Source organism: Eubalaena glacialis, chromosome 9 (genome assembly GCF_028564815.1).
Source record: "Eubalaena glacialis isolate mEubGla1 chromosome 9, mEubGla1.1.hap2.+ XY, whole genome shotgun sequence".
Taxonomy (NCBI): domain Eukaryota; kingdom Metazoa; phylum Chordata; class Mammalia; order Artiodactyla; family Balaenidae; genus Eubalaena; species Eubalaena glacialis.
This window is the reverse complement of record NC_083724.1, coordinates 22,234,392-22,258,744: the sequence shown is the minus strand read 5'-3', so window position 1 is coordinate 22,258,744 and position 24,353 is coordinate 22,234,392. Positions and strand designations below refer to the sequence as shown.

Genomic DNA, 24,353 nt, shown 5'->3' with positions numbered 1-24,353 from the left:
ATCGGAGGTGTTCTTGCACGTGCCTGGATGTAGAGGTGACTCCACTCAGCGCGTTAAAACAGGTATCACACGCCTGACAACCCCAGGGTCTTGCAAGGAGGTCTGATCCTGGCGTTTAGGTGGAGCTGTACGGAGTTGCAAAGGGCAGCGGGGGCCGCGGGCCTGGCGCGTGTGGCAGGAGGAGGTGTTGCCCACTTGAGAACGCAGAGGGGATCGTGGCTCCCACGCCTGTCGGGCTGCGGAGACCGAGCTCGTGGTCGCGTGTCTGTAGCAGGAGGGTCGGTCCACACCTCCGGACAGCCTCCACCGCTAGCTCGGTGCGCGTCGTGGGAGGTGCCGTTACACACTTCCTGTGGGTCTCCCGGACCACAGCGCGTTTCCGGTGCCGGCTGGAGGCCGGGGTCCGAGCCCCCGCCCCGCTCGCCGGCCCCGCCCCGCCCGCACCCCGCCCCCCGCCTGCCCGCCGCGCTTGGAGTCGGGCGCGCGGAGCCCGAGGCGCACGGAGCGGCGCGCGCCGGTCGGCAGAGCCAGGCTGGCGCCCCCGCCCCCAGCCCCTCGGTCCGTCGCCCGTCCGGCGCCTTCCCGTTCTACTTACCTTCGCTCCCCGGCCCTGTGGCCGCGCTCCCTCCCTCCCGCCCCCTCCAGCCCTTGCTGCCGGGCTCCTACAGGCCCCCTCGCTGCCCGCGTTCCTATGGACAGACGCACAGACACCTGCAGGTGGGTGAGAGCCCGCTCGCGGGGCGGGGACGAGCGCGCCGACGCTGCGCCCGGGGCCGGGAGCCCCTTTGTGTGGGGGGCGGTCGCACTGGCGTCCGCGCCGCTTCCCCCCCACTCGGCGGCCTAGCAGTGACCCGGCTGAACCCTCCTTTTGTTCCTCTGGGCTTGCGAGGCGGGGGGGGGGGGGGGGCGCGAGAAGGCCGAGAGTCAGGGCTGAGAGCCGGGCGGCCGGACGTCGCCGGCGACGGCCTCGGGGGCGTGAGGGGGTAGAAACCCCCGGCGGCCGAGCGAGCGGCGGTCGCGGCTCTGGGCTGTCTCTCTGGGGCCGGCCCGCCGCCCAGCGTCTTCTGTCGCCGCCGCGGCAGCGGGCGCGCTGCGTGGGTCTGGCTCGCCCGCTCCCTCTCTGGGATTTGTTGGAGGTGGGAAGGAGGGCGGGAAAGGGGAAAGAAAAGAGGTGCTCTCTTAGTTTTCAAGTCTTGAGGAGGTTATGGAGAGAGAGGGAGAGAGGTGTTTCGGGGCTTTGCCAGACTTGTTTCCCTCCCGCGAGGCACGCCAAGGTGCGTTTGGGGCGTGTGTAAAGGAGCGTGCATCGCTTGGGTCCCTTATTTATTGTTTCTGACGGAGGAGGGCTTTCTCCGAAGGGCTCTTCCGCCCCCCACCCCGTCTGAGGCTGCGCACAGTGATTTGTGTTTGTTATCAAATACATCGAGAAATAGATTTCCCTCGCTAGGAGAAGGTTGGGCTGACCAAAATCAAAGAGTGTGTTTTAGTATTCTGATGGCTTTCTTTCTCTTTCTTTCTCTTTCTTTCTTTCTTTCTCTTTCTTTCTTTCTTTCTCTTTCTTTCTTTCTTTCTTTCTTTCTTTCTTTCAGATAGGGACTTAAAGGCAAGAAATAAAAGATGAATATGGCTGTGATTGTTACATATATGTATAACTTTTGGAGGTAAAGTTTTGTTATTTCCCAGACTCCTTAGGTTTAACATGACAGAATCTTCTACCTATTAAATAAACAGTTCACAAGCAAGTCACTTCCACAGTGGAGGTTAGACTGGAGCGCGATAAACAATTCTCTTAACTTTCTGTCCAGGCTAAAACCTTTATTTTTGCTGGTTTAAGATATGAGATCTTTCACGACATATGGGGAGAACATGAACGTTAGAACTGATCATTTCTCCCTGTGATTGTGCTTTCCCTATTTTATTATATGTATTTATGTATTCTCTGTTTATAACCCAACGACTGGGTTGTATATGGTGGATATAACTTTTGAAAAGTACTGTGATATTTCTGATTTGTATTATTTATCTAAGTTTTTTATGAACAGTTGCTATGTATTTGTAGATATTCAGATAATAAATGAAGTTGCATAAGCACCCAGAAAATTAATTTTCCAGATTCAGTTTTTTTAATGGGATTTTTTTTTTTTCTTAATTTATTTTTGGCTGCATTGGGTCTTCGTTGCGCGGGCTTTCTCTACTTGCGGGGGGGGGGCTACTTTTCGTTGTGGTGGGCGAGCTTCTCATCGCAGTGGCTTCTCGTTGCGGAGCTTGGGCTCTAGGCGCGTGGGCTTCAGTAGTTATGGCACGCGGGCTCTAGAGCACAGGTTCAGTAGTTGTGGGGCACGGGCTTAGTTGCTTTGTGGCATGTGGGGTCTTCCCGGACCAGGGCTTGAACCCGTGTCCCCTGCATTGGCAGGCGGATTCTTAACCACTGCACCACCAGGGAAGCCCTTCCAGATTCAGATTTTTAACGCAGGTGTGGATTTATATCTTTGCATTCACCTCTATCTACTGCTCATTTCTGGAGACTTTTTTTTTTTTTGCTTATTGTTTGAGAATCCATATTGACAAACTTAAATCTGATGGTTACCAAGGAGATCAAAAAAGAAAACACAGTTTTGGGGACACGCAGTTATATGTACAGCTATATGTAGGAAATGTAGTCTTTCTTAAAAAATAAAAGTATTATCATCCAAACATGAAGGAAAATTATTATGGTGGAAGGAATATTTGCTATTTAAATTTTTGTCAAGTAACATGTAGAAATTTGTCAGAAAACAATATACAATTTAATATAGTGTTAACTAGGCAAACTGATTTTTGTCATTATAAAGAGGAGACAGTTTAGTATGCCTAAAATAGTGGTCTTTTTCTAGGAGAAAAATGTATCCTAGATTCTTGTCCTAGTTTTACATTAACAGATTAATATTATTTCATGCCTTATTTTGTAAATGCCTGGAGTGTACATTTTTGTACACTTTACTTAAAACTTAGAAGAGGCTACATCTAACAAAGGTCATGCCAGCCTCTTTGATTAGTTCCTGTTTTGACTTCTGTTCTAGATTAGATAAATGAATTTAAACTCTGCACAGAGCTCAGTGTCAGGCGCTGGTAGGCCCTTGAGCAAGATACCTCTTCCTTTTCTAATAAGGATGGCCCAAAGAGGCTAAGTGTTGAAATTTGTTCAGACTTTATCATGAATGGTGGAATAGAGTTCTAAAACACTTCCAGAGTTTCAGCTCTTTAGATACAGACTCTTCATCAGCTCTTCCCAGTATGAAAACAGATAAGCTAACAAATTGAATTGCATGTTTATGTATTTGTTTACATGGCTGTCAGTTGTAGCATTAAGGTTTAACGGAGTCACTGTGTAAACTAAACATTAAGAGTGTGGCCTGCATTGAGAATTGCTTGGCAAAGTTGTAGCTGTGTCTAACAGTTTTCTGGGATCGGCATGGTGTGTTTACTTAGGCTGGCTAAAAGATAACACCTGGTTTTTTTGTTTTGTTTTTGTTTGTTGACTGTGATATGTAGATATTAATTTTTTTGTTTTGTGTTTTGTTTTTCTATAATTAACGGTACTATTTTAGTTAATCAGAAGCATTCCAGAGACTCCTTCATATTTTCATTTGATTTTTCGTCTGGTATGTTGGTGTTTAGGAAGGCATGTAAATTATTTTTCACATCTCATGGTTGAAATTTTTTTCTGCTGCTTTTGATACTATGACAAATAAATGCTTCCAGAAATTTTGAATTTGCGTAAAGTTGGGTTTTAAATGTATCAATAGCTGAGCAGTAGAATCTGATATTTACCAGTTTTTGTTTTTTGTTTTAACAACACTAAGCTTTCCACGGTTAAATTTGATAGGCTTTAAAATCCATAGACTTTTCTAGTCTTTTTCTGTTTGTTAGTTATTAGTGTGGTACCATTAAAAGACACTTAAAATGTTCACTTTATGTTTGGAACCCTCAAATGACTAGTATTATCATTAGTAATAACCAGGGGGAAAGCTGAAAAGTTAACAGTTTTATTCTTTATAAAAGATCTGTGCCTTTCAAGTTCTTTTTCCTGAAGTTTTTTGTAGCTTGGGAAAGTAGGCCTGACTGTGAGAGGTGCGGACAGTGACCTCTCATTCCAGCCTTTATCGTCCTGTGTTGTTTAAGAGCAGTACATACCCTTGCTGCTTGCCGAAAATGCAGAATTCATTCTTGGACTAATATTCTGCTACCAGATGTATGAGGCTGGCTCTAAAGAAGCTTGTTCTCTTAAATACTGTCAAAAATAGAGAAGCTGAAGATTGGAGAGAAGCCATTTATTTTGAACAGTTTATTTTTTGACAGTTTGTGTTTGTAAAGAAACCTGCTCATAATATTTAGTGAAGAGACCTACATAGTTGCCTGAAGAAACCCCACAGGTTTCTTTTTTGCCTTGAAAAAAGTTTCCATAGAGCTTAACTCTTCCATGGTACTTCTTGACTTTGCTTCTGATTAGTTGATTTATGGACTTTATTTTACCAGCATGATTGGAGAATTCTTTTGCTATACTGAAATTGCACTCTGCCTGTGCTCTCTTCTGTTTCCTAGGTAACAAATGCACTGCACAGATTCCATAGTGAGGACTGTGGTTGGCTAGTTACAGTGTAAATTCTGTTGTTTGGTAAAGCTTAGTCTCAAATTCAAATAAAGGTCAAGAAACCAAAAGTACTGAAAATGCAAATTTTTGCATTTTATTTTGTATGCAGTGTCAACAAAGTGTAATACCCTTTTCTGGAGAAAGGCAAATTATGCAGCAGTATTCATGTTTGTTTTGCAAAGTCTCACACTTAAACCGTTGGAGAGCTTTTTGAGTATTGCATATTGGTAAAACCAGTGTCTCTAGTGACAAAGAAGATGTATTTCAGAAACACTTTATCACACTTAAAGTAATATAGAAAGCAAAGGGATGTGGTCTAGGACATCAGTAATTGGACCTTTTGTACTGAAAGAAAAGTAGCATCAAAAGATGTCTCAAAAGATAAATTGTGCAACTTTATGTGAAATATAAGTTTAAAAAACTTGAAGAAGACATTAAATTATTTAAGAAACTTTTTAAAACATTGAAAGTCTTACCACAAAATGGTGCATTTTTCTTCCAGCTTTTTTCCCCCTCTGATCTGCCTGAATGTTGACCGGCCTGGCACGAGGGAGCAGGTCTTCAAGTTGGAGAATTGCTTTCCCCTCCACCTTACTTCCTCTTGGGCCTCTGTAGCTCTGGATGCAGGGCAAGAAGTAGTGCAACTGCTAGTAATTATTACCTGTTTGTTAAAAAACAAAAAACACAAAAATAACTTTCAAAGAATTCCATTAATACCCATTGCAAATATCTTTTCATTTGATGCCTGAAAACTTTTTTTTATTTGTTAATTATCAAGGATTCCATTAGCTGAAATTTTTTTTAAAAATTCTTTTGAGTTCTAGAGAATTATCCAAAGTTGCCTCCATTACTCTCCCTTCCTTGGCTGAATTGTTTTTGGGTTATTTTATTTACTTTTTTGGTTCATTAAAATGTCAGGAATAGGATATATCTTGGTTGGATTTCTCTCTTCTTGATTTTTCTCAAAACTGACACTACTTTAACCTCTTCCGTCCTTTTCTACTTGCCAGTATTGTGTCCCTTCACTTTTCCCTTGTCAATATCTTCCCTGTTTTCCCTTGTAAATACTTACTGTTTAAAAATTTTTATTGTTGCATATAAGCCATAATCACCACATAGCAAAAGCTCTACTTTTCTGTTACAAGGCTTCATACTTACTGGAATATTATCAGTATCTGTGGACTCTTACCCAACTAGGACTACTTTCTCTCTCTAGCCTGTATTCGTTTTCAAGGGCTGCTGAAACCAAGTACGACAGACTGGGTGGCTTCTACAACAAAAATTTATTTAATTTTTACAGTTCTGGAAGCTATCAGATGTTGGCAGGGTTGGATTCTTCTTAGGCCTCTCTCCTTGGCTTTTAGATGGTTGTTTTCCTTAGGTATCTTCACATGGTCCTTCCTGTGTGCCCCTCTGTGACCTAATCTCCTCTCTTCCTGTAAGGACATCAGTCCATATCCTTAGGATTCACCCAAATGACCTCATTTACCTTAATTACCTCTTTAAAGGCCCAGTCTCCAAATACAGTCTCATTCTGAAGTACTGGGGGTTAGGACTTCAGTGTATGAATTTGGAGGGAACACAATTCAGCTGATAATACAGCCTATTCCTCCACCATTGTCTTTCATACATACATACATATATACATACTTCACACCACATGTGTAATTTTATAGTGGTTTTCATCTTTTATACCTTTTTTATTACTCTCTTGGCATTTTTTCACTTGAGTGCAAGGTCCAGTAGACAGCAATATGATCAACTTCGTATGCCATTAAAAATAATTAAAGTGGGGAGTTAAAGGCTTTATTTTGTTTTTATTCACTCTTCATATTCATTATTTTTAAATATTTTATTTTGAATAGTTTAAAGTAGAAAATTCTTAATCATTGGTTTCAAATGCAGGAGAATCTCAATGTAGCCAAATTTAGTGAAACTGCTGATGCTGTTTTCTTGTGAATTCTAAGGACATGTTTCTTTTGGTGCTCTTTTTCAGATATTGGCCTTGCTCCTTGCACGGTAAATTACATGCCATTCTGATCAGTTCACACCTTCCTTGGCTGATGTCTCTTGAATCTGATATCCACTCAGGGCCTCTCTGCTGAAATCCAGATGTATACAACAACCAACTGGACACAGTCATTTGATATGCCACAAACACTTCACATTCAGCATGCCCAAAACTTGATTTATCTTTCTCTTCATATCTGTGTCTTTTCTTGTGTTCCCTAGCTTAGTGAGTGGTACTATCTCCATCCATTTTCCCAGTCCAGAAATTTAGGAGTTATCTGTGACGCCTCCCTTATTCTCAGTCCTGTCTTCCATACATAATCAAGTGCCTAGACCAGTCAGTTCCTGCTCCCCAAGATTTCTCAGTTCTGTCTGTTCACCCCATACAAGTCACAAACTACTCTGTCACCTTTGCCCATCATTGGTTTTAGTTCTACAGTTGAATATATTCAGTTTACAACGTAAGTCCTTGTGCTAAGGCTTCTATAATCATCATTTGATAGTCTGAAGCTCAATGAATCCTCATAAATAGCTTGTGTGAGAAATATCTTCTGTCTTTCATATTTAAAACTGTTCATCTGTGGCTTTTAAACTTGAAGGGCAGTTTGGCTGAATATAATTACTTAGCCTGCATTTTCTTCCCTCAAATACCTTTTTTTTTTCTTTTAATGTTTGCATCTCTCTTTTTTTTAAAGTAATTTTATTTTATTTATTTATTTATTTATTTAGGGCTGCGCTGCATTCGGGATCTTAGTTCCCAGACCAGGGATCGAACCTGCGCACCCTGCAGTGGAAGCGCAGAGTCTTAACCACTGGACCACTGGAGAATTCCCCTTTCCTCAAGTATCTTAAATATGTTATTCTGTTTTAAGATTTGACAAACCTTTTCTTTAAGAGGCCAAATAGTAATTATTTTAGGCTTTGTGGGCCATAGGTCACTGTCACAATTATTTAACTGTGCCATGTCAGTGCAAAAGCAGCCATAGAGAATATATAAATGAACAAGCATGACTGTGTTCCGGTAAAACTTTATTTACAGAACTGGACTGTGGGCTAGATTTGGTACATAAGCCATAGTTTGCTGAGTCCTACTATATTGTATTCTGATAAAAAGTGTTGTCAGAGTCTAATACCAATATGATTTTCTTTCTTTTTTAAGTGTCTTTATCTTTTTCCCTAGATGCCCAAAGGACATTCCCCCCCCCTTTTTTTTTAAATTTTTTTTTATTTTGGCTGTGCTGGGTCTTTGTTGTAGCGCATGGGCTCTTCGTTGCGGCGTGCGGGGCTTCTCTAGTTGTGGTGCGTGGGCTTACTTGCAGTATGTGGGATCTTATTTCCCTGATCAGGGATCGAACCCAGGCCCCCTGCATTGGGAGCACGGAGTCTTAACCACTGGACCACCCACCAGGGAAGTCTCCCTTCATCTTTAAAGGCAAATAATTTTACTAGAATACGTCTTAAGTGTTGGCTGTTCTCTGTTAATTTTTCCAGATACACAATGGATGTTTTATTATGTTGGCTCAAATTTTTTAAAAAAATATTTTCATCAGTTATATTATTCTTTTCCATTATTTTTATTTTCTTCCTTGAGGTCTTCTGTTACATATATGTTGAATCTTCTTTGCTTATATTTTATGTCTATACTTTATTCAGATTCTTTTTATTTTATTTTTTATATTTGCTGTATTTTTTTCTTTTTCTCTTTTAGTCTCTTTAATGTACTTTCCATGGTGTCTATCTATTAAGCCTAGTGTTCCTTCTAGTTTTGTCTTCCTTTTGAATTTTTTTTTTCCTTTCGTATTCCATACTGAACTCTGTCATTTCTCTTTTTAAATGTTCTTGTTATTTGGCCATTGTCATTTTTTTTAGCTTTTCTATTTCTGATGTATGCTTTCTTTCATAGCATCCTATCATTTCCTTAACTTCTTTCAATTCATATTGAAATATTATGTTACAGTTTTCATCTGCTTTATGGCCATATTTTTGTGATGTTCCTTCATTGACTACTGGTATGTAATTTGGTTCTTTTTAATCTTTTTCTCACAGTACTTTTCATAGGGTTATATTGTATTCTTTTCTCTTGTTCATGTATAAATTAGAGGGATTTACCTGTACTTCAGGAGGTTTCTGTGATGGGGGTGGAAGTGGACCAAGGTAGTTTTCTTAGTTTCAAGGTTTGAAATTTTCTCCTTGGTTTCTTATGTGAAGTATTTAAAAATACGGCCATTCAAAATCAAAGTGAGATACCAATACATACCCACTAGAATGGCTAAATGAAATAAATGAAAAATACCAAGTGTTGGTGAGAATGTAGAGTAATTGGAATTCTCACGCACTGCTGTTGGAAGTGTAAATTGGTGTAGAAATATAAATGGATACAAGCAATTTGGAAGGCTGTTTGGCAGTATCTACTAAAGCTGTGCATATGCATATCCTATAGCTCAGTAATTCCACTTGAAGATAAATGCTTACCAAATAAATGTACAAGAATGTTCATAGTACTGTTTGTAATAGCTCCAAACTGAAGTGTGCCCAAATGACCATCAGTATAATATGTGGTAGGGTGTTACATTGATGACCCCAAATAAATCACATCTCCTGGTGTTTACAACCTTGTGTTGTCTCTTTCCACAGTGAGTCTAATTTTGGCCACATAACTTAACTTTGGCCAATGGACATTAGCAAGCTTGATCCGTTGAGGGATTAGTGACTAGAAAGGAGAAAAGTGGAGGCTTCTGGAGTGCGGGTAATATACTGTTTCTTGATTTGGTTGCTGGTTACATAAATGTCTTCTGTTTGTGAAATGGTGAAATATGAGCAGCTTGTTCACTTATTATTTCTGCCCTTTTCTAATTGTATATTATATTTCAACATACAGGAATAAATATGTTCTCTTTATCTAGTCTCTGCTGTGATATTCTCTGAGATTGGCCTCCTTTTGGTATCTTTATCCTTTATCCTTAGTGATGCCTCTTTGTTTGATTTAGATTTTAATCCCAACGGTTTTCTTTTTTTTAATTTTTTTCTTTTTTTGGCTGCTTTGGGTCTTCATTGCTGCGCAAAGGCTTTCTCTAGTTGTGCTGCTCAGGCTTCTCCTTGTGGTGGCTTCTCATTGCGGAGCACGGGCTCTAGGTGCACGGGCTCAGTGGTTGTGGCACATGGGCTTAGTTGCTCTGTGGCATGTGGGATCTTCCTGGATCAGGGATGGAACCTGTGTCCCCTGCAGTGGCAGGCAGATTCTTAACCATTGCACCACCAGGGAAGTCCCCTTTTTTTAAATTTTTATTATGTTAATTAAAAAAATTTTTCTGGCCGCGCTGCACAGCTTGTGGGATCTTAGTTCCCCGACCAGGGATCCAGCCCAGGCCCACGGCAGTGAAAGTGCCAAGTCTTAACCACTGGACCACCAGGGAAGTCCCCCAACAGTTTTCTTTCTAAGGCCTCTTAGTAGGTCCCCATGGTCTTGTAGTCTTCTCTAGAAGCCTGAGAAACTTTACTCTTCTCTCATCCAGTTTCATTTAAATGGGATCCTTTCTTTTTGAGGGTAATTGTTGGTAATTTCTTGTTCCAGCTTATATAATTATCAGAACTTCTCTTTTTTTCTCTCCTCACCTGCCCAGTTTTTGATCCTGTGAGTCCTGTTTATGTGAGTGTTTTAGCTTCTGCCTACTCATCTCGGGTTCATGGGGCTACTTCATCACCTAATTCTGTTGATCTTGCCTTTTGTTACCCTAGTTATTTTATTTGCCCCCACCCCTGCCACCCCATATACTTGTAGATTCACTTGCAATTGTAAGAAATAATAGATTCTTTGCATACTTTGCTGTTTCCCCTGATGGTTAACATTTTGTAAAACTATACTTACAATATCACAACTAGGCTGTTGACTGTTATGGGCTGAATTGCATTCGCCCTGGTTCATATGTTGAATCCTTGATCCCCCAGTGCTTCAGAATGTGACCGTATTTGGAGTTAGGGCTTTTAACGAGGTGCTTAAGTTAAAACGAGGCTGTTGGGGTGGCCATGATCCATTCTGACAGGTGTCCTTGTAAGAGGAAATTTGGACACAAAAAAAGACACCAGGGATGTGTGTACAGAGGAGAGACCATGTGAGGACACAGTGTGAAGGTGGCTATCTGGAAGCCAAGGAGAGAGGCATCAGAAGAAACCGGATTTGCCAACACCTTCATCTTGGACTTCTAGCCTTCAGAACTGAGAAAATTAATTTCTGTTGTTTAAGTCACCCAGTCTGTGGTATTTATTTTGTTATGGTAGCCCTAGCAAATGAATACATTGGCATCTGTACAATTGTCCACTTTTATTCAGATTTCCAATTTTACTTTTACTCATATGTGTGTGTATTAGGTTCAGTACAGTTTTATCACCTGTGTATATACTTGTTTCTACCAGCCCCTCCATTCTCCCACCCTGCCACCACTTCCCTAACCCCTGACAACCATTACGAGGTCTTCCAATTCTGGAACTTTGTCATTTAAAAAAATGTTATATAAATGGAATCGTACAGTATGTAACCTTTTGGAATTGGCTTTTTCCACTAAGCATAATTCCCTGGAGATACATCCAGGTTGTTGCATGTATCACTAGTTTGTTCCTTTTTATTCCTGTGTAGTAGTACATGGATTTATCATACTTTATTTAAGCATTCATCTGCTGAAGGACATCTAGGTTGATTCCATTTCTTGGCCTTTACAAATAAAGATGTTATGAACATAACTTTTAATTTTTTCTGGGAAACATACCCAGGAATGTAATTGCTATATCATATGGTAATTACACGTTTAATTTTTTAAGTAACTGCCAAACTTTTCCAGAGTGACTGTGCCATTTTATATTCCCACCAGCAATATATAAGTGATCTAGTTTCTCCACATCCTTGTTAGCATTTGATGTTGTCACTGTTTCTTTTTTTTTTTTTTAAACTGGCTGCAGCTGTGGGTTGGCTGCTGCTTTTTTTTTTTTTTTTAATTTATTTATTTTTGGCTGCTTTGGTTCTTCGTTGCTGCGCGCAGGCTTTTCTCTAGTTGCGGCGAGCAGGGGCTACTCTTAGTTGCGGTGTGCGGGCTTCTCACTGCGGTGACTTCTCTTGTTGCGGAGCACGGGCTCTAGGCGCGCGGGCTTCAGTAGTTGCAGCACGTGGGCTCAGTAGTTGTGGCTCGCGGGCACTAGTGCGCAGGCTCAGCCGTGGTGGTGCACGGGCTGAGTTGCTCTGCGGCACGTGGGATCTTCCCAGACCAGGGCTCGAACCCGTGTCCCCTGCATTGGCAGGTGGATTCTTAACCACTGCGCCACCCAGGAAGCCCGTCACTGTTTCTTATTTTAGCCATTCTGATGTGTGTTTAGTAATATTGTGGTTTTGGCTAATGGCTAATGTTATGCATCTTTTCATGTGCTTATTTGCCATCTGTATATCCTCTTCAGTGAAATGTCTGTTTATGTCTTTTGTCCATTATCTAATTGAATTTTTTTGTTGGCTTGTTTTACTGTTTTCACAGTTCTTTATTCTAGATACTAGTCGTTTGTCAGATATTTGGTTTGCAAATGCTTTCTTCTAGTCTATAGATGTCTTTTAATCCTCTTCACATGTGCTTTCACAGAGCAAAAATTTTTCATTTTAATTTTACCAATTTTTCCTATTATGGATCTTGTTTTTGGTTTCAAGTCTAGGAACTCTTTGCCTAGCCCCAGATCCCAGCGATTTCCTTGTATGTTGTTTTATACCAGTTTTTGTTTAGTTTAGTTTATTGTTTTACAGTTAAGTCTCTGATCCAATTTGTGTTAGTTTTTATTTAAGATGTGAGGTTTAGGTTGAGGTTCATTTTTGCCTGTGGATGTCCAGTTACTCCAGCGCCATTTGTTGAAAAGGCTATCCTTCCTCCATTGAATTTCTTTTGCACCTTTGTAAAAAGTTAGTTGAGTATATGTGTGAGTCTATTTCTTGGTCTGCTCCATCTGTTTTTATGAATAGATATGAGGAGAGTCCAGAACTAAGCTTCTGATTCTATCCTGCTTACTTAGAAGTCCTTATTTATTCCTAGACTGATTTTTTGTTATTATGTTGGAAACTATTTTTTTCCTATTGAGCAAGGGGGACAGATATCTGTGTAGGTTAAAAAAAAAAAAAGTAAGGTATGCGGTAATTTGATTAATAGCTTTTGTAGTTTATTTGCTTTATAATATAGTGATAAGCCCATATATATTTGTTGCAGAGAGTTTAATTCTTTTCTGAATTACTCAGGTTGTTAACATTCATGACAATTACAATTCAGTAATATTCTTCATTTATCTGGCATCTTGAGAAAACAAGAAACTCTACATTAATGAATTTCTCTATAACTAAAGTTTAACTCCTGGACGAAACTTAAGATTTTAATCATTTTTAGTGAAAATATATCCCAAATGTAGTTTAAGTAAAGGTAGCATTTCAGTTGCTTTTGGAAATTGGCCAAAGGAGTCCTTTTCTGGCATCTGGATGAATCCAAGCAGATATAGAAACATTTTCAAGATTTTTTTCACTCCCCCCAAAATTCTCTTAACTTTTCTTTAAAGAAGTTTAAAAAACTTTTTTTTAGTTTTGCAATTTTAGACTGGTTTTGCACAACTAATGCAAGGAAGGATTCATCTACCGAACTAACATATTTATCAGATTCGCTGATTTACCCAAACCCTGTTTAAAACAGCCTTTGACCAAACCACTAGACTAACAGAGAACCTCAGACCCCAGGGAATATCAATTGAAGTGAGGCCTCCTGAAGGTTCTCATCTCAGCACCAAGACCCAGCTCTATCCAACTGCCTGCAAACTCCAGTGCTGGATGTCTCAGGCCAAACAAACAGTAAGACAGGAATACGGCACCACCCATCAAAAAAAAAAGAAACAACAAAAAAATATGTTACAGACGCAGGAGCAATGTAAAAAGGCACCAGATCAAACAAAAGAAGAGGAAATAAGCAGTCTACCTGAAAAAGAATTCAGAATAATGAGAGTAAAGATGATCCCAAATCTTGGAAATACAATGGAGAAAGTACAAGAAACGTTTAACAAGGACCGAGAAGAACTAAAGAGCAAACAAACAATGATGAACAACACAATAAATGAAGTTAAAAATTCTCTAGAAGGAATCAATAGAATAACTGGGGCAGAAGAACAGGTAAGTGAACTGGAAGATAAAATAGTGGAAATAACTGCCTCAGAGCAGAATAAAAAAGAATGAAAAGAATTGAGGACAGTCTCAGAGACCCTGGGACAACATTAAATGCACCAACGTTCGAATTATAGGGATCCCAGAAGAAAAAAAAGAAAAAGAAAGGGTATGGGAAAATATTTGAAGAGATTATAGTTGAAAACTTCCCTAACGTGGGAAAGGAAATAGTCAAGTCCAGGAAGTACAGAGAGTCCCATACAGGATAAATCCAAGGATAAACACGCCAAGACGCATATTAATCAAACTATCAAAAATTAAATACAAAGAAAAAATATTAAAAGCAGCAAGGTAAAAGCAACAAATAACATACAAGGGAATACCCATAAGGTTAACAGCTGATCGTTCAGCAGAAACTCTGCAAGCCAGAAGGGAGTGGCAGGACATATTTAAAGTGATGAAGGGAAAATCCTACAACCAAGATTACTCTACCCAGCAAGGATCTCATTCAGATTTGACGGAGAAGTTAAAACCTTTACAGACAAGCAAAAGTTAAGAGAATTCAGAACCACCAAACTAGCTTTACAGCAAATGCTAAAGAAACTTCTCTAGGCAGGAAACACAAGCAAAGGAAAAGACCTACAATAACAAACCCCGAACGATTAATAAAATGGTAATAGGAACATACATATTGATAATTACCTTAAATGTAAATGGATTAAATGCTGCAACCAAAAGACACAGACTGGGTAAATGGATACAAAACAAGACCTGTATATTTGCTGTCTACAAGAGAGCAACTTCAGACCTAGGGACACATACAGACTGAAAGTGAGGGGATGGAAAAAGGTATTCCATGCAAATGGAAATCAAAAGAAAGCTGGAGTAGCAATTCTCATATGAGACAAAACAGACTTTAAAATAAAGACTATTACAAGAGACAGAGAAGGACACTACATAATGATCAAGGGATCAATCCAGGAAGAAGATACAACAATTGTAAATATTTATGAACCTAACATCGGAGCTCCTCAATACATAAGGCAAATGCTGACAGCCGTAAAAGGGGAAATTGACAGTAACACAATAATAGTAGGGGACTTTAACACCCCACTTTCACCAATGGACAGGTCACCCAAAATGAAAGTAAATAAGGAAACACAAGCTTTAAATAACACATTGAACAAGGTGGACTTAATATTTATAGGACATTCCATCCAAAAACAAGAGAATACACTTTCTTCTCAAGTGCTCATGGAACATTCTCCAGGATAGATCATATCTTGGGTCACAAATCAAGCCTCAGTAAATTTAAGAAAATTGAAATCGTATCAAGTATCTTTTCCGACCACACCACTATGAGACTAGATGTCTGTCAATTACAGGAAGAAAACTGTAAAAAATACAAACACATGGAGGCTAAACACTGTGTTACTCAGTAACCAAGAGATCACTGAAGAAATCAAAGAGGAAACCAAAAAATACCTAGAAACAAATGACAAACACGACGAGCCAAAACCAAATGGAGACAGCAAAAGCAGTTTTAAGAGAGAAGTTTACAGCAATACAATCCTACCTCAGGAAACCAGAAACATCTCAAACAACCTAACCTTACACCTAAAGCAATTAGAGAAAGAACAAAAAACCCCCACAGTTAGCAGACGGAGGGAAATCATAAAGATCAGATCAGAAATAAATGAAAAAGGAATGAAGGAAACTATAGCAAAGATCAATAAAACTAAAAGCTGGTTCTTTGAGAAGATAAACAAAATTGATAAACCATTAGCCAGACTCATCAAGAAAAAATGGGAGAAGACTCAAATCAACAGAATTAGAAATGAAAAAGGAGAAGTAACAACAGACACTGCAGAAATGCAAAGGATCATGGGAGATTACTACAAGCAACTATATGCCAATTAAGTGGACAACCTGGAAGAAATGGACAAATTCTTAGAAAATATAGCACAACCTTCCGAGACTGAACCTGGAAGAAATAGAAAATATGAACAGACCAATCACAAGCACTGAAATTGAAACTGGTTAAAAATTTTCCAGCAAACAAAAGCCCAGGACCAGATGGGCTTCACAGGTGAATTCTATCAAACATTTAGAGAAGAGCTAACACCTATCCTTCTCAAACTCTTCCAAAATATAGCAGAGGGAGGAACACTCCCAAACTAATTCTATGAGGCCACCATCACCCTAATACCAAAAGCAGACAAAGATGTCACAAAGAAAGAAAACTACAGGGCAACATCACTGATGAACATAGATGCAAAAATCCTCAGTAAAGTACTAGCAAACAGAATTCAACAGCACACTAAAAGGATCATACACCATGATCAAGTGGGGTTTATCCCAGGAATGCAAGGATTCTTCAATATACGCAAATCAATCACTGTGATACATACTAACAAATACCATATTAACAAATTGAAGGATAAAAGCCATATGATAATCTCAATAGATGCAGAAAAAGCTTTTGACAAAAAACACCCATTTATGATAAAAACTCTCCAGAAAGTAAGCATAGAGGGATCCTGCCTCAACATAATGAAGGCCATATATGACAAACCCACAGTAAGCATTGTTCTCAGTGGTGAAAAACTGAAACCATTTCCTCTAAAATCAGGAACAAGACAAGGTTGCCCACTCGCACCACTGTAATTCAACATAGTTTTACAAGTTTTAGCCATGACACTCAGAGAAGAAAAAGAAATAAAAGGAATCCAAATCGGAAAAGAAGAAGTAAAGCTGTCACTGTTTGCAGATGACATGATATTATACATAGAGAATCCTAAAGATGCTACCAGAAAACTACTAGAGGTATTCAATGAATTTGGTAGAGTAGCAGGATACAAAATTAATGCATAGAAATCTCTTGCATTCCTATACACTAATGATGAAAAATCTGAAAGAGAAATTAAGGAAACACTCCCATTTACCACTGCAGCAAAAAGAATAAAATACCTAGGGATTAAACCTACCTAAGGAGACAAAAGACCTGTATGCAGAAAACTAAGACACTGATGAAAGAAATTAAAGACGATACAAACAGATGGAGAGATATACCATGTTCTCAGATTGGAAGAATCAACACTGTGAAAATGACTATACTATCCAAAGCAATCTACAGATTCAGTGCAATCCCTATCAAACTACCAACGGCATTTTTCACAGAACTAGAACAAAAAATTTTACAATTTGTATGGAAACACAAAGGACCCTGAATAGCCAAAGCAATCTTGAGAAAGAAAACAGAGCTGGAGGCATCAGGCTCCTGGACTTCGGACTATACTACAAAGCTACAGTAATCAAGGCAGTATGGTACTGGCACAAAAACAGAAATATAGATCAATGGAACAGGATAGAAAGCCCAGAGATAAACCCACACACATATGGTTACCTTATTTTTGATAAAGGAGGCAAGAATATACAATGGAGAAAAGACAGCCTCTTCAGTAAGTGGTGCTGGGAAAACTGTACAGCTATATATAAAAGAATGAAATTAGAACACTTCCTAACACCATGCACAAAAATAAACTCAAAATGGACTAAAGACCTAAATGTAAGGCAAGACACTATAAAACTCTTAGAAAAAAACATAGGCAGAACACTCTATGACATAAATCACAGCAAGATCCTCTTTGACCCACTTCCTAGAGAAATGGAGATAAAAATAAACAAATGGAACCTATTGAAACTTAAAAGCTTTTGCACAGCAAAGGAAACCATAAACAAGACGAAAAGACAACCCTCAGAGTGGGAGAAAATATTTGCAAGCGAAGCAACTGACAAAGGCTTAATCTCCAAAATATACAAGCAGCTCAATATCAAAAAACAAACAACCCAATCCAAAAATGGGCAGAAGACCTAAGCAGACATTTCTCCAGAAAAGATATACAGATTTACCAACAAACACATGAAAGGATGCTCAGCATCACTAATCATTAGAGATATGCAAATCAAAACTACAATGAGGTATCACCTCACACCAGTCAGAATGCCATCATCAAAAAATCTACAAACAATAAATGCTGGAGAGGGTGTGGAGAAAAGGGAACCCTCTTGCACTGTTGGTGGGAATGTAAACTGATACAGCCACTATGGAGAGCAGTTTGGAGGTTCCTTAAAAAACTAAAAATAGAACTACCATACAACCCAGCAATCCCACTACTGGGCATATACCCTGAGAAAACCATAATTCAAAAAGAGTCATGTACCACAGTGTTCATTGCAGTACTCTACAATAGCCAGGACATGGAAGCAACCTGTGTCCATTGACAGATGAATGGATAAAGAAGATGTGGCACATATATATAATGGAATATTACTCAGCCATAAAAAGAAACAAAATTGAGTTATTTGTAGTGAGGTGAATGGACCTAGAATCTGTCATACAGAGTGAAATCAAGAAGAGAAAAACAAATATCATATACTAACACAAATATGTGGAATCTAAAAAAAAAAAAAAGGTTCTGATGAACCTAGGGGCAGGACAGGAATAATGACACAGACATAGAGAATGGACTTGAGGACACAGGGAGGGGGAAGGATAAGCTGGACGAAATGAGAGAGTAGCATTGACATATATACACTACCAATTGTAAAATAGATAGCTAGTAGGAAGCAGCTGTAAAGCACAGGGAGGTCAGCTCGGTACTTTGTGACCACTTAGAGGGGTCAGATAGGGAGAGTGGGAGGGAGACACATTTCCATCATTACAGAAAGTTCTGGACAACACCACACTACATCTTTATGATGGAAAGCTTCTCACTTTTCCGTAGCATCATAAAAGAGCTCTCTGTGGATGGATGGTAGTGATGGTAGCACAACAGTGTGAATGTACTTAATGCCAATGAACTGCACACTTAAAAAGAGTTAAGATAGTAAATTTTATGTTATGTATTTTACCCCCTCTCCCCCACTGCAAAAGAGCAGTTCTCTCAGTTACACTCTTTCCTTATATTCCAACGTGTGGCACAAATTGCAGCTGGTTACTAAATTGGACCTCCTTTCAAGTGTGGGCTCACCAAAACTAAGAATTTATTTACTTATTTATTTTAATTAAATATTTATTTATTTAGTTTTGGCTGCATCAGGTCTTCGTTTGGCACACAGGGTCTTTCGTTGTGGCGCGAGTGCTCTTCGTTTCGGCATGTAGGTTTCTCTCTAGTTGTGGCGCACAGGCTTCAGAGCGCATGGGCTCAGTAGTTGCGGTGCATGGGCTCTCTAATTGTGTGCACAGGCTCCAGAGTGCATGGGCTCTGTAGTTGCAGCACACAGGCTCTTTAGTTGTGGTGTGCAGGCTTAGTTGCCCCGTGGCATGTGGGATCGTAGTTCCCCAACCAGGGATCGAACCTGCATCCCCTGAATTGCAAGGGAGATTCTCAACCACTGGACCACCAGGGAAGTCCCAAAGCCAATAATTTATAAGTGGTTGTAAGCATATGAAAAAAACCCAATGCCTGCTGTCCATTTCTACTGCCCATGCTTTGGCTTTGAGTTTTTACATATTCTTGGTTGGATCCATCCACCTTTTATTTCAACAGCATTGTTATTAGACCCTTCTCAAATCTTCCCACACCACACAGTCCTCTCCTTCAGAGATATGTTAATCCCTCAGCACTAATGTCAGTGCCACCATTACATCTTGTTGACTATGTATACATGGGAATAGGGGTGGGAAACGATCGATCAATACTGAAAAAAGAGCTGAAATCAACAGAGGAAATAAGATGGGGTAGAGGGACACACCAAAAAAAGAATCCCATTCTTTACAAATTAAAATTAGAAGTGGTAAATCAGTTTGCTAGAAAGAACAAGAGCAGCAAAAACCTTGTGTGTGTGCGTGTGTTTGGGTGTGTGTGCATGTGTGTGTTGCCGGGGTTGAGGGGTCGACAAAGGCCCCAAAGTAACAATAACTCAAAATCTCTGTAATGCAGTCTGCAATTGTGCTTAATCAACTACAAACCTCAGTGCTCCCTCAGTTATGAAATCTTACTCCAAAGTCCTGCTTTAAACCTATCGGGATTTGCATATAGTGTATAGTCCCCACTTGGGGCAGTTTGATATATGCAGTGACTTCTAGGAACACAACTCCCCACATAAACAATGCCTACCCACCCATAGGTCCAAGAATAAAACCAGAACCATCTGAATCAGAGCTAACTTTATCATTATATTTTCATCTTGGGTTTCAATTTAGCATTTTCTTTTATATACAGTGAAATGCTAACAACTTTGTCAACCATGTTTAGGTCATATACACTGAGTTTTCTGTGGTTCTGCTAAAATACTCACACTTTTTCCCAGTCCCGTGGGTCAGCAGTCTATAAACGTGGAACAACCTGCCTTTGAAAGAAGCCACCTCTGCTGAAACGGCATCATATGTGCGATGTGGGCCTGAGTGTAACCATCTGGCAACCCACTCACATTCACTGTTGGATGGATGCTGAACCTACCAGCTCTCATTCCGTCCTCAAATCTTAAACCTAAGAGCTACTTGCAGATTTCCAGTCAGGGCAAAGTTCCTGTTAAATCTGTCTGTTAAGACAAAGTGGGATGAACTTAGAGGCTTTTTTTTTTTTTTTTTTTTCTAAAGGAGAATTGAAGAAAAGAATTCAAGATACACATCACCCCATAGGTCTTATCTTACGTGCTGTACACAGTGAGTCAGTACACCATGCACAAGCTCTGGCATCAGCCAGACATGTTTCATATCTTGGCTCCAGCAACTACTAGCTGTATAACTTTGAAGAATTCACTTAACCTCTGAGACTCAATTTTCACATTTTATAAGATGGAAATAACAGTAACAGTACCTTAGTTCTATGGATGTAGTAAGATGACATATGTAAAAGACTGACAACATATCCAGCAAAAAAGGCTTTTAGAAACTTCTCTGCACAACTGCCACTGTCCAGTCCAACCAACCGCCTCTCCAGTTTTGCTGTATATTCAGCACTCAACTCAGCTCACATAGTCTGTCCTCAGTAAGTGGTAGCTATTATTAACTACACTCCTCATCCAAACCAGCTCTATCCCCTGACCTCACCTCTGCTAGTTTGTAGATTCACTGACCCCATCTACTCACTAATTATGGCATCTCAGAGGACACTCTACAGCCAGCCAATGCCCCCTTCTTCTCTCCAGGTGGCACCCTGACCCCTCCCTCACCCCGCATAGCTGATTCATCAGTGCCTGCTAACACTGGGCCAGTTCTATGCAAGTCTAGACTAATGACCTGTGCTAAAATGACATTAGAGCATGTGTTCATACACATACGTTCCAGAAAGATTTGTTCAAGGGCTCACTTTTAATCATTTTTAGAAAAATATTTCACTAAGAAATTCTAAACTACCTTCCTTAGGACTTTCAAAAGTATAAAACAAGGTGAGGAAATTCCAGGCCAGAGACCAGAACTGACATATGGCTTAAATTTCATGTAATCCAGGCAACAGCTTCTAAAACCACATGGTTGGTGCTTTAAAATCCACATATCCAATTATGAATGTACCTGAAATGTTTTGGCATCCTTCCAGAACCATCCTCCACCCTTAGCATCTGATTCTGACATCACTTCTCAAATTAGGTGTCATGAGTAATAAAAAGAAACCAGTTTCTTTTTTTTTTTTAATAGATCTTTATTGGAGTATAATTGCTTCACAATACTGTGTAGTTTCTGTTGCACAACAAAGTGAATCAGCCAAATGCATACACGTGTACCCATATTTCCTCCCTCTTGAGCCTCCCTCCCATCCTCCCTATCCCACCCCTCTAGGTCATAGCAAAGCACCGAGGTGATCTCCCTGTGCTATGCTGCTGCTTCCCACCAGCCAACTATTTTACATTCAGTAGTGTATATATGTCGATGCTTCTCTTACTTCGCCCCAGCTTCGCCCTCCCACCCCATGTCCTCAAGTCCATTCTCTATGTCTATATCTTTATTCCTGCCCTGCAACTAAGTTCATCAGTACCTTTTTTTTTTTTTTTTTAGATTCCATATATATGCGTTAGCATACGGTATTTGTTTTTCTCTTTCTGACTTATTTCACTCTGTATGACAGACTCTAGGTCCGTCCACCTCACTACAAATAACTCAGTTTTGAAGAAATCAGTTTCTAATTGGTGGTTTTGTTGATGGTGGCTATGATGGTAGGTGGCTTTGCTGTAGGTAGGAAAGATATTGCCCAGTTGTCTTTACACAGCCCTGTATCTTGCTAATTCAGGCCACCCACACTTGTCAGCTTGAAGGTACTCCCACCATCCACTTGACTCTAAAAGAAGTCTGGGGCGTTTGCGATCCTGCTTCTGTGGCGATGCCGGTTCACCCAGAACATTGGGGCCGGGAGGCCAGTCCTGAGGTCAGGTGGTATTACCTCCATTTTACAGATACAGAAACGTGGCCAGAGTTGCACATGCCACCAAACTAGATCCGTCGATCAAAACAGAAACCTAGCTCAGCGAATCCTGCAAGAGAAAGTGGATGTTTTCTACAATGGTGAAAACAGTCCTGTTTACAAAGAAAACCGAGAGGCAGAGAAGAGAAAGCAAGCAAGGAAAAAAAGAGCAAAGGAAACCCTAGAGAAAAAGAAACTCCTGAAAGAACAATGGGAATCAAGTAAAAATGTGCCCGGAGAAAGAACTGCAGATTCTGACTGAAAGAACTTGCCGGATGCCTCCAGGGATGGCAACTGCGAGCTCCACCACCAGCGCAGCTGTGACGGGCTCCAAAGACAGCAAAGTTTCTAAACAGCAGACAAACTGTAGTGAATAGCGATGCACACTTTGAGAATAAAACTATAAAGAAAAAAAAAGTCTGGGCCATGTTGATTCACATTTCCATTCTGCCCACTGTGACCAAGAGACAGATGCTGAATATTAGGTCCACATAATGAGACGGAGTCCTTGCACCAGTGCCATGGGCAGCTGTACCCAAGACCCACTAGAGGCTGAGCCAAGGCCTTCTGAATTAGTATATTCATCTTGCCCAGCTGTAGACTCAGGGCTGGGTAAGGGGGTTAAGCTTTATGCCATACCCAAGGATCAAGCCACAGAAAAGCAGATATAGCAAGTGGAAATAAGGAAGCTGATCCCAGTGGGTTCAACAAGGGTCAGGGTCTATGTCAAAGCAAGCAGTGAGAATGACTGCACATTTCAAGTCAGTCATATCTGTGGTATGGAACCAAGGAGGAGGTTGGTTCCAGAATAGAACTTGTTGGACCAAGAATCATTCGTGGTCCTTTCAAAGGCACCAGGAGCTGAGATAGGTGTATGAAGAACAGGGACTGGATAGATATCAAATGTGATTCAGGTGAAAGGAAAGCAGGCTTTAAAAACTACTACTTTAAATAGTAGTGTGTAACCTATTTAGAAATACAAGACACTAAGAATACAACACATTAAAGCCCAAGGAGAACAGGCAAAGCAATGGACCCGGGAAGATGTTTGCCTTATATGCTTTTATTAGAAAAAATGTTTAAAGATTGAAGAATAAAGTAATTAAATACTCAACTAACAAGCTTGAACATGATTTAAAAAAAACAGCAACAGAAGAAAGGGACTATAAGGTAAAGGAGAAATTAATACAATCAAAAACAAAACAAATGGACTTCCCTGGTGGTACAGTGGTTAAGAATCCGCCTGCCAATGCAGGGGACACGAGTTCGAGCCCTGGTCTGGGAAGATCCCACATGCCGTGGAGCAACTAAGCCCATGCACCACAACTACTGAGCCTGCACCCTAGAGCCTGCGAGCCACAACTACTGAGCCCATGTGCCACAACTACTGAAGCCTGTGCGTGTGGAGCCCATGCTCCGCAACAAGAGAAGCCACCGCAATGAGAAGCCCGCACACCACAATGAACAGTAGCCCCCGCTCGCTGCAACTAGAGAAAGCCCATGCGCAGCAACAAAGACCCAACGCAGCCAAAAATAAATAAATAAATACATTTATAAAAACAAAAAAAACAAAGGGGGAGATGGCAGTCTCATCACAAGCAAGTCATATCATAAGGGGGAAGAAAGATCAAATATAAACATCATTTATTAAGCACCTCCTAGCTCCAAGTACTGCATGCCAGGTGCTAGGGACAGTATTGAAAAGGACCGACATATGCTGGCTAGATCCAAACCACAGATGGTCTAGAAAGGTTTATTAGAAGGAAAACTCAGGATATTAGTATTTCTAGCTTCCATTTTTAATCTTTATAGTTTGACTTTGTTCTTATTGGAAAGTAAAAATTAACATTTATTTGTATCACTAATATAAATTTTTGATGATCTAGATTTTTCCCTCTTTTAGAATACTTATAGTGAATACAGTGAAAAAAATCCATGTATTTCTCACAGTTTCAAACCTTGTTTATTTCTCTGTTCCTTTAGTTTTCTTTTCTATCAGTGCTTCTGCTTCCTCTACCACTCTCTTATCTGTAGTTTAAGCTTATGGGTATTAATTTACAAAGGATGCCCACACCTCTTAACTGTAAAAAAGTTAACATAGGACCAATATACCCACTTACTTGGAGTATAGAGTATCATGTAAATGGTGGTG

The 24,353-nt window shown here is 40.1% G+C and overlaps 1 protein-coding gene across 2 annotated transcripts in view; it reads left to right on the top strand.

Moving 5' to 3' along the window:
- The first annotated feature begins 489 nt into the window (after nucleotides 1–489).
- The window catches only part of KIAA1958 (KIAA1958 ortholog), a 164,821-nt gene continuing 140,957 nt past the window's right edge, over nucleotides 490–24,353 (top strand). For both annotated transcript variants that reach the window (XM_061200097.1, XM_061200098.1), the window contains exon 1: nucleotides 490–717. The gene's annotated coding sequence lies outside the window, so the exon portion shown is untranslated. The remainder of the gene's footprint in view (nucleotides 718–24,353) is intronic.